The following is a 14,458-nucleotide window of genomic DNA, read 5'->3' as shown; positions in this document are numbered from 1 at the left end:
CATTATATATTACGATGTAATAATAGAAAGAACGTGCTTCAATCACCCCAACACCATCTCAACCATGGCGATCGTGATGACTGAAACGCCAACACCAGCCATTGCCCACGAAGAATTGTTTACCACCCACGTGCCCCCCCAGCCCCGCCCCTACATGAGTGCAATATGAAGAGATCCAAAACATGGGAGCAGAGATGTGCCCATGCAATGGTTACCTTCAGATCACACTGTGCCATGCCACCCACTGTACAGCCTGAGGAGGAGACAGGTGGGCACACAGATTTTCACCCCCACCGGCACTTACTATATTTCTTAAAAAGATGAGCGAATGTTTTCAAGAGAACAGAGAATCGTACCTCGGAGCAGAACGAGGAGGAAGGCAGGAGTAACAATGGTGACAATTACCATACACACAGAGCAATACAACACACACAATGCGCTCTAATTATCACAAGGCAAAAATGCCGATTTCACCAGAACCCGGGATGCGTCGGGATAACACCGCTGACATGTTTTTCTTTGCAAATCTTTAGCATTCTTTTCCTAATGGAAGTCCAAACAAAGCGCACATTTCAGTAATGAGAATGGTGTGAGAAAAGCTTTTCACCTCTCGCTTTGTTCTTTGGATTCATCACATGGAAGGAGAAAATTCTACTCAAGAAAAGATGGGGGCCTGCATTAGAGGGACAGGGGGGGAGATGGAAGGGAGGGAGGAAAGACGGCAAAAGGGAGAGAGAGAGGAAGAAAGGAGAGAGAAAGTGGGGGGGGAGATGGAGGAGGGGGGTGAGATGGAGGAGGGGGGAGAGATGGAGGAGGGGGGGAGAGATGGAGGAGGGGGGGAGAGATGGAGGAGGGGGGGAGAGATGGAGGAGGGGGGGAGAGATGGAGGAGGGGGGGAGAGATGGAGGAGGGGGGGAGAGATGGAGGAGGGGGGGAGAGATGGAGGAGGGGGGGAGAGATGGAGGAGGGGGGGAGAGATGGAGGAGGGGGGGAGAGATGGAGGAGGGGGGGAGAGATGGAGGAGGGGGGGAGAGATGGAGGAGGGGGGGAGAGATGGAGGAGGGGGGGAGAGATGGAGGAGGGGGGGAGAGATGGAGGAGGGGGGGAGAGATGGAGGAGGGGGGAGAGATGGAGGAGGGGGGAGAGATGGAGGAGGGGGGAGAGATGGAGGAGAGGGGAGAGATGGAGGAGGGGGGAGAGATGGAGAAGGGGGGAGAGATGGAGAGATGGAGGAGAGGGGTGAGATGGAGGAGAGGGGTGAGATGGAGGAGAGGGGAGAGATGGAGAAGGGGGGAGAGATGGAGAAGGGGGGAGAGATGGAGGAGAGGGGAGAGGGAGCGAGCGATAGAGAGGAGAGAAACAAGGGAGAAAAAATGAAGGTGGGGAGGAGGAAAAGAAAGAGGGGTGATAGAGAGAAAAAAGAGGGGAGAGAAGGAAGGGGGAGAAGGAACAATGCGCTCTAATTATCACAAGGCAAAAATGCCGATTTCACCAGAACCCGGGATGCGTCGGGATAACACCGCTGACATGTTTTTCTTTGCAAATCTTTAGCATTCTTTTCCTAATGGAAGTCCAAACAAAGCGCACATTTCAGTAATGAGAATGGTGTGAGAAAAGCTTTTCACCTCTCGCTTTGTTCTTTGGATTCATCACATGGAAGGAGAAAATTCTACTCAAGAAAAGATGGGGGCCTGCATTAGAGGGACAGGGGGGGAGATGGAAGGGAGGGAGGAAAGACGGCAAAAGGGAGAGAGAGAGGAAGAAAGGAGAGAGAAAGTGGGGGGGGAGATGGAGGAGGGGGGTGAGATGGAGGAGGGGGGAGAGATGGAGGAGGGGGGGAGAGATGGAGGAGGGGGGGAGAGAGGGAGGGGGGGGGGAGAGATGGGGGAGGGGGGGAGAGATGGAGGAGGGGGGGAGAGATGGAGGAGGGGGGGAGAGAGGGAGGAGGGGGGGAGAGATGGAGGAGGGGGGGAGAGATGGAGGAGGGGGGGAGAGATGGAGGAGGGGGGGAGAGATGGAGGAGGGGGGGAGAGATGGAGGAGGGGGGGAGAGATGGAGGAGGGGGGGAGAGATGGAGGAGGGGGGGAGAGATGGAGGAGGGGGGGAGAGATGGAGGAGGGGGGAGAGATGGAGGAGGGGGGAGAGATGGAGGAGGGGGGAGAGATGGAGGAGAGGGGAGAGATGGAGGAGGGGGGAGAGATGGAGAAGGGGGGAGAGATGGAGAGATGGAGGAGAGGGGTGAGATGGAGGAGAGGGGTGAGATGGAGGAGAGGGGAGAGATGGAGAAGGGGGGAGAGATGGAGAAGGGGGGAGAGATGGAGGAGAGGGGAGAGGGAGCGAGCGATAGAGAGGAGAGAAACAAGGGAGAAAAAATGAAGGTGGGGAGGAGGAAAAGAAAGAGGGGTGATAGAGAGAAAAAAGAGGGGAGAGAAGGAAGGGGGAGAAGGAAGGGGGAGGAGAAAGGGAGAGGGGAATAGAGATAGGTAGAGAGGAGATGGGATAGACTGAGGGAAAGATGAGGGGGAAAGCAAGGGGGGTGGAGAGAGAAGGGGAGGGAAGAAAGTTGGAGAGAGAGGAGGCAGGGGGGGATAGAGAAAGGGGAGGTAGAGAGGCAGAGAAAAGAGAGAGGAGAAGAGGGGAGAGAGATAGCAAAAATAGAAATAGGGAGCAGAAAGTGGAAAAGAGAGATGGCTGAGAAGAAATGAGGGGATAAGACAGAAGGAGAGAGGAGGGGGGTGTGGCTCTGGGGGGAGAAAAGAGACTGCAGAGACAGAGAGAGGAGGAAAGAGAGAGTGAGAAAGAGAAGGGGTGAGAAATGAGATAGGAGGAAGGGGGAGGAGAAAGTAAAGAGGGTGAATAGAGATAGAGATGGAGGAGTGAAGTAGAGAGAGTGGAGCACAAGGATAAAGGAGAGACGGAGATAGCAGAGAGAGAGGGAGAGGAGGAAGAGAGAGAGAGAGAAGGAGAGAGACAGGGGAGGGAGAGAGAACGAGGGAGGGAGAGGGGGGAAGAGAGAGAGAGAAGGGGGAAGAGAGATAGGAGGAAGAGGGGGGAGAAAGAGAGAGAGAGAGAGAGAGAGAGAAGGGGGTGAGAAATGAGAGAAAAGAGGGAGGGGGAGAGGAGGAAGAGAGAGAGAGAGAGAGAGAGAGAGAGAGAGAGAGAGAGAGAGAGAGACAGGGGGAGGGAGGGCGAAGGGGCAAGAGAGAGAGAAGGGGGAAAGAGATAGGAGGAAGAGGGGGAGAGAGAAGGGGGGAGAGAAAGAGAAGGGGGTGAGAAATGAGAGAGAAGGGGGAGGGGGAGAGGAGGAAGAAATAGAGAGAGAGAGAGAGAGAGAGAGAGAGAGGAGAGGAGAGAGACAGAGGGGGGGAGAGAGAGAAGGGGGAAGAGAGATAGGAGGAAGTGGGGGGGGAGAGAGAAAGAGAAGGGGTGAGAAATGAGAGAGAAGAGGGAGGTGGAGGAGAAAGTAAAGAAGGTGAATAGAGATAGAGATGGAGGAGTGAAGTAGAGAGAGTGGAGCACAAGGATAAAGGAGAGATGGAGATAGTAGAGAGGTGGAAGAGGAGAGAGAGACAGAGAGGAGAGAGAGACAGAGAGGAGGAAGAGGAGAGAGAGAGAGACACAGAGAGGAGAGAGAGGCGGAGGAGAGAGAGAGAGAGAGAAGGGGGATAGAGAGAGAGAGAAGGGGGAGACAGAGAGAGAAGGGGGATAGAGAGAGAGAGAAGGGGGAGACAGAGAGAGAAGGGGGAGACAGAGAGAGAAGGGGGAGACAGAGAGAGAAGGGGGAGAGAGAGAGAGATAAAGAGAGAAGGAGGAAGAAGAGAGAGAGAGAGAGGGAGGAGAGCGTGAAAGAGAATGGGGGAAGGAGATAGAGAAGGAGGAGAGAGAAGGAGATAGAAAAGATGATAAAGGAATAGGAGAAAGGAGACAGATAGGGAAAGAGGCAGGAGAGAGAGAGAAGGAGACAGAGAGAGAGGAAGGGAGGGGGAGAGAGAGAGAGGGAGGGAGGGAGAGAGGGAAGGAGGGGGAGAGAGAGAGAGAGAGAGAGAGAGAGAGAGAGAGAGGAGAGGAGAGAAGAGAGACAGAGGGGGGGAGAGAGAGAAGGGGGAAGAGAGATAGGAGGAAGTGGGGGGGGAGAGAGACAGAGAAGGGGTGAGAAATGAGAGAGAAGAGGGAGGTGGAGGAGAAAGTAAAGAAGGTGAATAGAGATAGAGATGGAGGAGTGAAGTAGAGAGAGTGGAGCACAAGGATAAAGGAGAGATGGAGATAGTAGAGAGGTGGAAGAGGAGAGAGAGACAGAGAGGAGAGAGAGACAGAGAGGAGGAAGAGGAGAGAGAGAGACACAGAGAGGAGAGAGAGGCGGAGGAGAGAGAGAGAGAGAGAAGGGGGATAGAGAGAGAGAAGGGGGATAGAGAGAGAGAGAAGGGGGAGACAGAGAGAGAAGGGGGAGACAGAGAGAGAAGGGGGATAGAGAGAGAGAGAAGGGGGATAGAGAGAGAGAGAAGGGGGAGACAGAGAGAGAAGGGGGAGACAGAGAGAGAAGGGGGAGAGAGAGAGAGATAAAGAGAGAAGGAGGAAGAAGAGAGAGAGAGAGGGAGGAGAGCGTGAAAGAGAATGGGGGAAGGAGATAGAGAAGGAGGAGAGAGAAGGAGATAGAAAAGATGATAAAGGAATAGGAGAAAGGAGACAGATAGGGAAAGAGGCAGGAGAGAGAGAGAAGGAGACAGAGAGAGAGGAAGGGAGGGGGAGAGAGAGAGAGGGAGGGAGGGAGAGAGGGAAGGAGGGGGAGAGAGAGAGAGAGAGAGAGAGAGAGAGAGAGAGAGAGAGACGGAGAGAGACAGAGGGAGAGAGAGAGGGAGGGAGAGAGGGAGGGAGAGAGAGAGAGAGAGAGAGAGAGAGAGAGAGGGGGGGGAGGGAGGGAGATGTGATGGGGAAATAGTGAAGAAAGGGGAATGAGAATAATAGAAGGAATAGGAAAAAAGCAATAAAAAAGATAGAGGGCGATATAGAGCGGAGGGTAAAAGACTGTCCCAGCAATAGAGATAAATGAGTGTTTTTGCTCTCAGGTCAGCTTTGCCAATCAATTATCCCCAATAAAGATAAATAGTTCCATTGTTAATTAATGGATGGAGCCGCATTTAATGTGAGCGGAGAAGAGAAGGTGAAATCTCGCCTCCTCCTCATTTCTGAATTGAAAATAACGTTTTTAATGAGTTTCTGAGAGCACAAAACTCTGACAAGGCTCATCAAGAAGAAACACAACTGTACCAAATCTCATTAATATAATGGCTTATGTTGAGAAACACAAATTGCACTCACAGTGTGAGGCCCGGGAGGACAGACAGACTTACTTCTTTTCTTTTCATTATTTTAATTCGCACAATTTTTGCAATTCAAACAGATGTCATAGGAGAGAATATCGCAGTGTGTCGCCTGTGGGAGCGTCACCAGAATATAATAACCCTTCTCTAAGTGTCCAGGCCGCTGTACCCACTGTGTACTGTGAGGGAGGCCGTCTCCCGCTATTAGGTTGTATTGACATTATTACAGCCTAAAACTGCCCATACTCTGAGAGATTGATTTTTTTGTAACGCCTACAGGTTGAATGGAAAAAACTCAATCCATTACTATACAAGGATGAATGCCAGCCGGCTGACCATCACTGTTGGAAACCTTCTTCTCACTGATCACCAATGTAAGGGACATTCTTCCCACTGATCACCAATGTAAGGGACATTCTTCCCACTGATCACCAATGTAAGGAACATTCTTCCCACTGATCACCAATGTAAGGAACATTCTTCTCACTGATCACCAATGTAAGGGACATTCTTCTCACTGATCACCAATGTAAGGAACATTCTTCTCACTGATCACCAATGTAAGGAACATTCTTCTCACTGATCACCAATGTAAGGGACATTCTTCCCACTGATCACCAATGTAAAGAACATTCTTCTCACTGATCACCAATGTAAGGGACATTCTTCTCACTGATCACCAATGTAAGGGACATTCTTCTCACTGATCACCAATGTAAGGAACATTCTTCCCACTGATCACCAATGTAAGGGACATTCTTCTCACTGATCACCAATGTAAGGAACATTCTTCCCACTGATCACCAATGTAAGGGACATTCTTCTCACTGATCACCAATGTAAGAGACATTCTTCCCACTGATCACCAATGTAAGGGACATTCTTCTCACTGATCACCAATGTAAGGAACATTCTTCCCACTGATCACCAATGTAAGGAACATTCTTCTCACTGATCACCAATGTAAGGAACATTCTTCTCACTGATCACCAATGTAAGGGACATTCTTCTCACTGATCACCAATGTAAGGGACATTCTTCTCACTGATCACCAATGTAAGGAACATTCTTCCCACTGATCACCAATGTAAGGGACATTCTTCCCACTGATCACCAATGTAAGGAACATTCTTCTCACTGATCACCAATGTAAGGAACATTCTTCCCACTGACCCCCAATGTAAGGGACATTCTTCTCACTGATCACCAATGTAAGGAACATTCTTCTCACTGATCACCAATGTAAGGATCATTCTTCCCACTGATCACCAATGTAAGGAACATTCTTCCCACTGATCACCAATGTAAGGAACATTCTTCCCACTGATCACCAATGTAAGGATCATTCTTCCCACTGATCACCAATGTAAGGAACATTCTTCCCACTGATCACCAATGTAAGGGGCATTCTTCCCACTGATCACCAATGTAAGGAACATTCTTCCCACTGATCACCAATGTAAGGGACATTCTTCCCACTGATCACCAATGTAAGGGACATTCTTCCCACTGATCACCAATGTAAGGGACATTCTTCTCACTGATCACCAATGTAAGGGACATTCTTCCCACTGATCACCAATGTAAGGAACATTCTTCCCACTGATCACCAATGTAAGGAACATTCTTCCCACTGATCACCAATGTAAGGGACATTCTTCTCACTGATCACCAATGTAAGGGACATTCTTCCCACTGATCACCAATGTAAGGAACATTCTTCTCACTGATCACCAATGTAAGGAACATTCTTCCCATTGATCACCAATGTAAGGGACATTCTTCTCACTGATCACCAATGTAAGGGACATTCTTCTCACTGATCACCAATGTAAGGGACATTCTTCCCACTGATCACCAATGTAAGGGACATTCTTCCCACTGATCACCAATGTAAGGGACATTCTTCCCACTGATCACCAATGTAAGGGACATTCTTCCCACTGATCACCAATGTAAGGAACATTCTTCCCACTGATCACCAATGTAAGGAACATTCTTCCCACTGATCACCAATGTAAGGAACATTCTTCTCACTGATCACCAATGTAAGGATCATTCTTCTCACTGATCACCAATGTAAGGAACATTCTTCCCACTGACCCCCAATGTAAGGGACATTCTTCTCACTGATCACCAATGTAAGGGGCATTCTTCTCACTGATCACCAATGTAAGGATCATTCTTCTCACTGATCACCAATGTAAGGAACATTCTTCTCACTGATCACCAATGTAAGGGACATTCTTCTCACTGATCACCAATGGAAGAGAGACATTCTTCTCACTGATCTAAGGGGGCCCTTTTCAACCGACCACCAATCTAACAGACACGTCACTCACCGCCATCATAGATTTTGACTTTATTACTGACCTTCAATGTAGGGTGGCACTTTTCCATTGACCCTCTGGTGGGGCAATACATTTGTTATGACATTTATTTTCTGGCCATTACTATACCGTATTTATCGGGGTATTGCGCGCTCCGGTGTATAGCGCGCACCCCTAAAGTGGACCCGACATTCCTGTAAAAAAAACATTTTAGTACTTACAGTTTTGGTGTCTTGCGCGGTGTCCATCAGCGGCCTCGTCGGGTCCGGCGTCCGTCTGCGGGTTCGGGTGTCCTCTTTGTCGGGTCCGGCGTCCTTCTGCGGCGTCCTCCCCGCTTTTCCGCGCCGAGTTTGAATACTGCGCCAGCATATACCGAGCGCAGTACTCTCGTGTATAGTCGGGCAGGCTCGGCTACTCTCGCGCTCACGTCCTGTACGTCCAGGACGTGAGCGCGAGAGGAGCCGAGCCTGCCCGACTATACACGAGTGTACTGCGCTCGGTATATGCCGGCGCAGTGTTCAAACTCGGCGCGGGAAAGCGGGTATCGGCGTATATCGCGCACCCACGATTTTCAATCAAAGTGCGCGATATACGCCGATAAATACGGTAATTTATTTTATTTTATTGTAATTATTACAAATAAATTGGTTGTGTGGATCAGCCCTGTGTGTGAAATACACTCACAATGCCACATTTCTTATACCTCCAGATTGATGTGCACACTATAGACCAGAGAACCTGGAGATACAATAGTAATCCGGGGTTCCTGGAGACGTAAAAGTTATTTCAAGGGTTCTTGACTGATAAAAAAACATTGAGAAAGGCGGTGTAGCTGTAATAGAAGGAGATGGGTACAAGGCGGGGGGGCCACGCTGAACACACGATGGGAGGCGTCTAACGTGATGGAGTCCTTGTATTCTCAGGGCAGAGGAGCGGAGCGTCCATCGCGGTCTCCCGCTGCCGCTCCTCCATCAGGACCGGACTCCGGGAATCGTCAGCCGCACGGATACAAGTGTCTAATCTCTTCTGCAGACATTCCCCGCTGTCATCCATCGATTTCTATTTTAATCATGTTTAATCCTGAGCAGGCAGATCCCTGGGGGAGGCATGGAGTGGATTCACATACACACCGTGCTAATAAGGGCCTCCAAGAGGAGACATGGCTTGTGGCGAGAAGATATTTTTATATGTAAGGCGTGTAAGTGAAGGGCTCAATGACGGGCGGCTTTGGCGACATGAATCATCCCAGATTTCAGAACATTCAGAAATCTCTCAAACACAATTAAAGGGGCTGTAAAGGTACAATTTTCCCCCTAAATATCTTCCTTTACCTTAGTGCCGTCCTCCTTCACTTACCTCATCCTTCCATTTTGCTTTTAAATGTCCTTATTTCTTCTGAGAAATCCTCACTTCCTGTTCTTCTGTCTGTAACTCCACACAGTAATGCAAGGCTTTCTTCGAGTGTCGTGCTTGCCCCCCTCCCTTGGACTACAGGAGAGTCAGGACGGCCACTAACACACAGCTCCTTTCTCTATCTGCAACGTAGAGAGCATCCTGACTATCCTGTAGTCCAAGGGAGGGGCGAGCATGACACTCCACACCAGGGAGAAAGCCTCGCATTACTGTGTGGAGTTACAGACAGAAGAACAGGAAGTGAGGATTTCTCAGAAGAAATAAGGACATTTAACAACTAGTCCACCGCGCCTATTCTGGCACTTCTCTCCTTCATGTAAAAATCACAATTTTTTTGCTAGAAAATTATTCAGAACCCCCAAACATTAGGTATTTTTTTTTTTAGCAGACACCCTAGGGAATAAAATGGCGGTCATTGCAACTTTTTTTCTCGCACGGTATTTGCGCAATAATTTTTCAAACGTTTTTTTTTAGGGGAAAAAAACGGTTTCATGAATTAAAAAATAACAAAACTGTAAAGTTAGCCCAAGTTTTTTTATAATGTGAAAGATGATGTTACGCCGAGTAAATAGATACCTAACATGTCACGCTTTAAAATTGCGCACACTCATGGAATGGCGCCAAACTTCGGTACTTAAAAATCTCCATAGGTTGACGCTTTAAATTTTTTTACAGGTTACTATTTTCGAGTTACAGAGGAGGTCTAGTGCTAGAATTATTGCACACGCTCTAACGCACGCGGCGATACCTTACATGTGGGGTTTGAACGGCGTTTACATATGTGGGTGGGACTTGCATGCGTGTTCGCTTCTGCGCGCAAGATAAGGGGGACAGGGGCGTTTTGAAAAAAAAAAATATGTTTTCATTTTATTTTTATTTTTACACTTTAAAAAAAAAAAAAAAAAACAATTTTGATCACTTTTATTCCTATTACAAGGAATGTAAACATCCCTTGTAATAGGTATCAGTGTGACAGGTCCTCTTTATGGAGAGAGGCGGGGTCAATAAGACCCCATATCTCTCCTCCAGGTATACAAGCATGAAACCGGTGAAAAAAAAAAATCACGATCTCATGCCGACAGCTGCGATTGCGGCTTTGTTTACTTCCGGGTACCCGGGCGTGACGTCATAATGTCGCACCCGGGCCTCCGACGGTCATAGAGATGACTGGTACAAAGCTGGGTGGCCACAGGCTCCAGGGATAGCCCTGCTGGGCGCCCGCAAATAGGCTGGGAGAGCGGAGCGGGCTTCAGGAACAGCCCAGGATATGGTGACCCCTGGGGAATCGTTATTCGACCCCCAGGTTGAGAACCACTGCTGTAGCTGCTCCCATCATTCAGATATCCCCGCACAAAGTCCAGAGCGCCAAGTGGTTAATATTCTCAGTCCTAAGCATGACACATTTAAAAAAAAAAGATGTTTTCCTTTATCAGACAAGTAAATATAAACTGCTGCATATGAATTTTATGTTAGCTGTTATCTTGCCAGTAGGTGGAGCTCTAGTTTCTCTTTTATATCTCTCCCTCTTGCCTTTTCACTACCTGTTGCGTTAAGCTTTTTGTTTACAGAGCTCAGTAGCTCAAGGTGAATTTTTTTCACACACAAGTGAATGAGTCGGGGAGTGTTTCTTGCCTTTTTTGATTGGCTTTGTCTGAGATTTTAAAGCAGAACTCCAGCTAATACTTAAAGCGGAAGTAAACCCATTCATGTAATTTCTGGCATGTGCCAATGTAACACTCCCATTGGTTGTGCTGTCAAACCGTCCAATGGCTGGTGTCGTAACTGATCACATGTGCAGCAACATGGCAGTTGTAGATTAATCACTTAAAGGGGTGGTTCCCCCTAAAACACATTGCTAACAATAGATTCGTAAGACCCGTTACACTGCGGGTAGGCTGGCTTTTTTTTTTTTTTTAGTACATACCGATATCTCCCCGTCTCGTTTCTTGTCGGTGGGCGTTCCTAGTTGATTGACGTTCCTCGGACGGGCGCGTACGTGACGTCACGACTTTCCGAAAGAAGCCGAACGTCGCTGCGCATGCGCCGTATAGAGCCGCCTCTATACGGCGCATGCGCAGCGACGTTCGGCTTCTTTCGGAAAGTCGTGACGTCACGTACGCGCCCGTCCGAGGAACGTCAATCAACTAGTTCCGCCCACCGCCTAGGGACGAGACGGGGAGATCTCGGTATGTACGAATAAAAAAAAAAAAAAGCCAGCCTACCCGCAGTGTAACGGGTCTTACGAATCTATTGTTAGAAATTAGTTTTAGGGGGAACCACCGCTTTAAAGCGGGGGTTAACCCTATAAACCCCCAAAAAAAAAATGTTTTTCTTCTACCATAAAATCAGGCATTGTAGCGCGAGCTACAGTATGCCTGTCCCGATTTTTTTATCCCCGTACTCACCGTGTACTCGTACATCGAAGATACCGACTCCCCTCGGGGAATGGGCGTGCCTATGGAGATGGAGGAGGATGATTGACGGCCGGCTCTGGCGCGTCACGCTTCTCCGGAAATAGCCGAAATAGGCTTGGCTCTTCACGGCGCCTGCGCATAGCCTGTGCGCAGGCGCCGTAAAGAGCCGAGACCTACTCCGGCTGTCTTCGGGGAGAGTGACATGCCAGGGCCGGCCGTCAATCATCCTCCCTCTCCATAGGCACGCCCATTCCCCGCGGGAGCCGAAATCTATAATGTACGATTACACAGTGAGTACGGGGGTAAAAAAATCGGGACAGGCATACTGTAGCTCGCGCTACAATGCCTGTCTCGATGGTAAAATTGTGTCACTGAGGGTGAACTACCGCTTTAAGGCAAAGTTCCAGGATTTTTTTAGTTTATTAAAAGTCGGCAGCTACAAAAAAAGTGTATCTGGTGATTTTTAACAAATAGACACTCGCCTTCTCACGGTCCAGCGATGCGGCGGCCCAGAGCCCTCGCTCCTCTCCACGGTGCCTCTATTGCCACTGAAACTGTGGGCACCCGGCCGTGACAGCTTGCGGCTTTAGAGGTGGGCGCACACTGCACATGCCCGAGTGGACAGGCAACCTTCTGGGACCTGTGACATATCCCAGAAGATTGCCAAGAGGGGCTGCCTATGTGGAGAGGAGGAGTCGACTAGGTGCCCAAACTCGCAAGCGGGGCAGGAAGTCCACTCGAAACTAGAGACCCCCCCCAAAAAAAAAAAATTACATAGAGGAGTGCTTAAAGTGGAATTTCCACTATTGGGTGGAACCCCGCTTTAAAGACAGAGCCTCCTTAAGGACCGCCTCCTGCACATATACGTCGGCAGAATGGCACGGCTGGGTACAGGTACGTAGTACCCAGCCGTGGGTCGTGGCGCGCTCCCGCGACCTGGTCCGAAGCTCCGGGACCGTGGGACCAGCGGACCCGATCGCCGCTGGAGTCCCGCGATCGGCCCCCGGAGCTGAAGAACGGGGAGAGCCGTATGTAAACACAGCTTCCCCGTTATTCACTGTGGCGGCTGCATCGATCGTGTCATCCCTTTTATAGGGAGACACAATCGATGACGTCACACCTACAGCCACACCCCCCTACAGTTGTAAACACACTTCAGGTCACACATAACCACAAGGGGGCGCTGAAGAGGTTAACTCCCAAACGGCAACTGTCATTTTCACAATAAACAATGCAATTTAAATGCATTTTTTGCTGTGAAAATGACAATGGTCCCAAAAATGTGTCAAAATTGTCCGAAGTGTCCGCCATAATGTCGCAGTCATGGGAAAAAATCGATGATCGCCGCCATTAGTAGTAAAAAAAATAAAAATTAATAAAAATGCAATAAAACTATCCCCTATTTTGTAAACGCTATAAATTTTGCGCAAACCAATCGATAAACGCTTATTGCGATTTTTTTTACCAAAAATAGGTAGAAGAATACGTATCGGCCTACATTTTTTTTTATATAATTTTGGGGATATTTATTACAGCAAAAAGTAAAAAATATTGCATTTTTTTCAAAATTGTCGCTCTATTTTTGTTTATAGCGCAAAAAATAAAAACCACAGAGGTGATCAAATACCACCAAAAGAAATCTCTATTTGTGGGAAAAAAGGACGCCAATTTTGTTTGGGAGCCACGTCGCACGACCGCGCGATTGTCAGTTAAAGCGACGCAGTGCCGAATCGCAAAAAGGGGCCTGGTCCTTTAGCTGCATTTTGGTCCGGGGCTTAAGTGGTTAAAATCATTTTATTTTTGCTAGAAAATTACTTAAAACATAATTTTTTTTCAGACACCCTAGAGAATAAAATGGCGGTCGTTGCAATACTTTGTCACACTGTATTTGTGCAGCGGTCTCGCAAGCGCAATTTTTTTGGGGACAAAATACACTTTTTTTTTTAAATAAGACAACAGTAAAGTTTGCCCATTTTTTATTATATTGTGAAAGATAATGTTACGCCGAGTAAATTGATACCCAACATGTCACGCTTCAAAATTGCGCCCGCTCGTGGAATGGCGACAAACCCTTGGAAATCTCCATAGGCGACGTTTAGAAATATCTACAGGTTGCATGTTTTGAGCTACAGAGTAGGCTAGAATTATTGCTCTCGCTCTAACGATCGCGGCGATACCTCACTTGTGTGGTTTGAACACCGTTTACATATGCAGGTGAGACTTACGTTTTCTTATTTACTTTACTTTTATTTTTACAGCCGGGGGGTCATCACACTCACACATCACCCATATTGAGGAAGAAGTGCACAGTCTGTATGGAGGTTAAAGTGAAACTCTGGAAGCAACAAAAAAGTCTATAATGACCGCGCTCCGGAGGTTTTCTTCTGTACTGCTCTCCATCGGAGTTCCTGAAGACCGAGACAAACATTTTCTGCGACTACAATTCTGAACTTTCAAATTTACCTCCTGAGCCTACACCATGTAAGCCTTTCTTCCAGGTGCCCCCGGTGTGTAAAATATGGCTGTTTTCGTAGCAGGCTGTGTCACTCACTCCCTTCCTGTACATCACCTGGAGTTCCACTTTAAAATATCAGCAATCAGTGTCCTCAGATGAAGGGCCTCAGATGAGCAGTCTCAGGTGAGTGGCCTAGGATGAACCATATTCAGGTGAAGGGCCTCGGGTGAAGGGCCTCGGGTGAAGGACCTCGGGTGAACGGTCTCGGGTGAACGGTCTCGGGTGAATGGTCTCGGGTGAACAGTCTCGGGTGAACGGTCTCGGGTGAAGGACTTTGGGTGAAGGGCCTCGGGTGAACGGCTTTGGGTGAAGGGCCTTGGGTGAACGGCCTCGGGTGAAGGGCCTCGGGTGAATGGCCTCGGGTGAAGGGTCTCGGTTGAAGGGCCTCGGGTGAACAGCCTCGGGTGAAGGGTCTCGGGTAAAGGGTCTCGGGTAAAGGGTCTCGGGTGAAGGGTCTCGGGTGAAAGG

This window comes from Rana temporaria, chromosome 5 (assembly GCF_905171775.1).
Source record: "Rana temporaria chromosome 5, aRanTem1.1, whole genome shotgun sequence".
Lineage (NCBI taxonomy): Eukaryota > Metazoa > Chordata > Amphibia > Anura > Ranidae > Rana > Rana temporaria.
The sequence above is the reverse complement of the archived record's forward strand: the minus strand, read 5'-3'. Positions refer to the sequence as shown.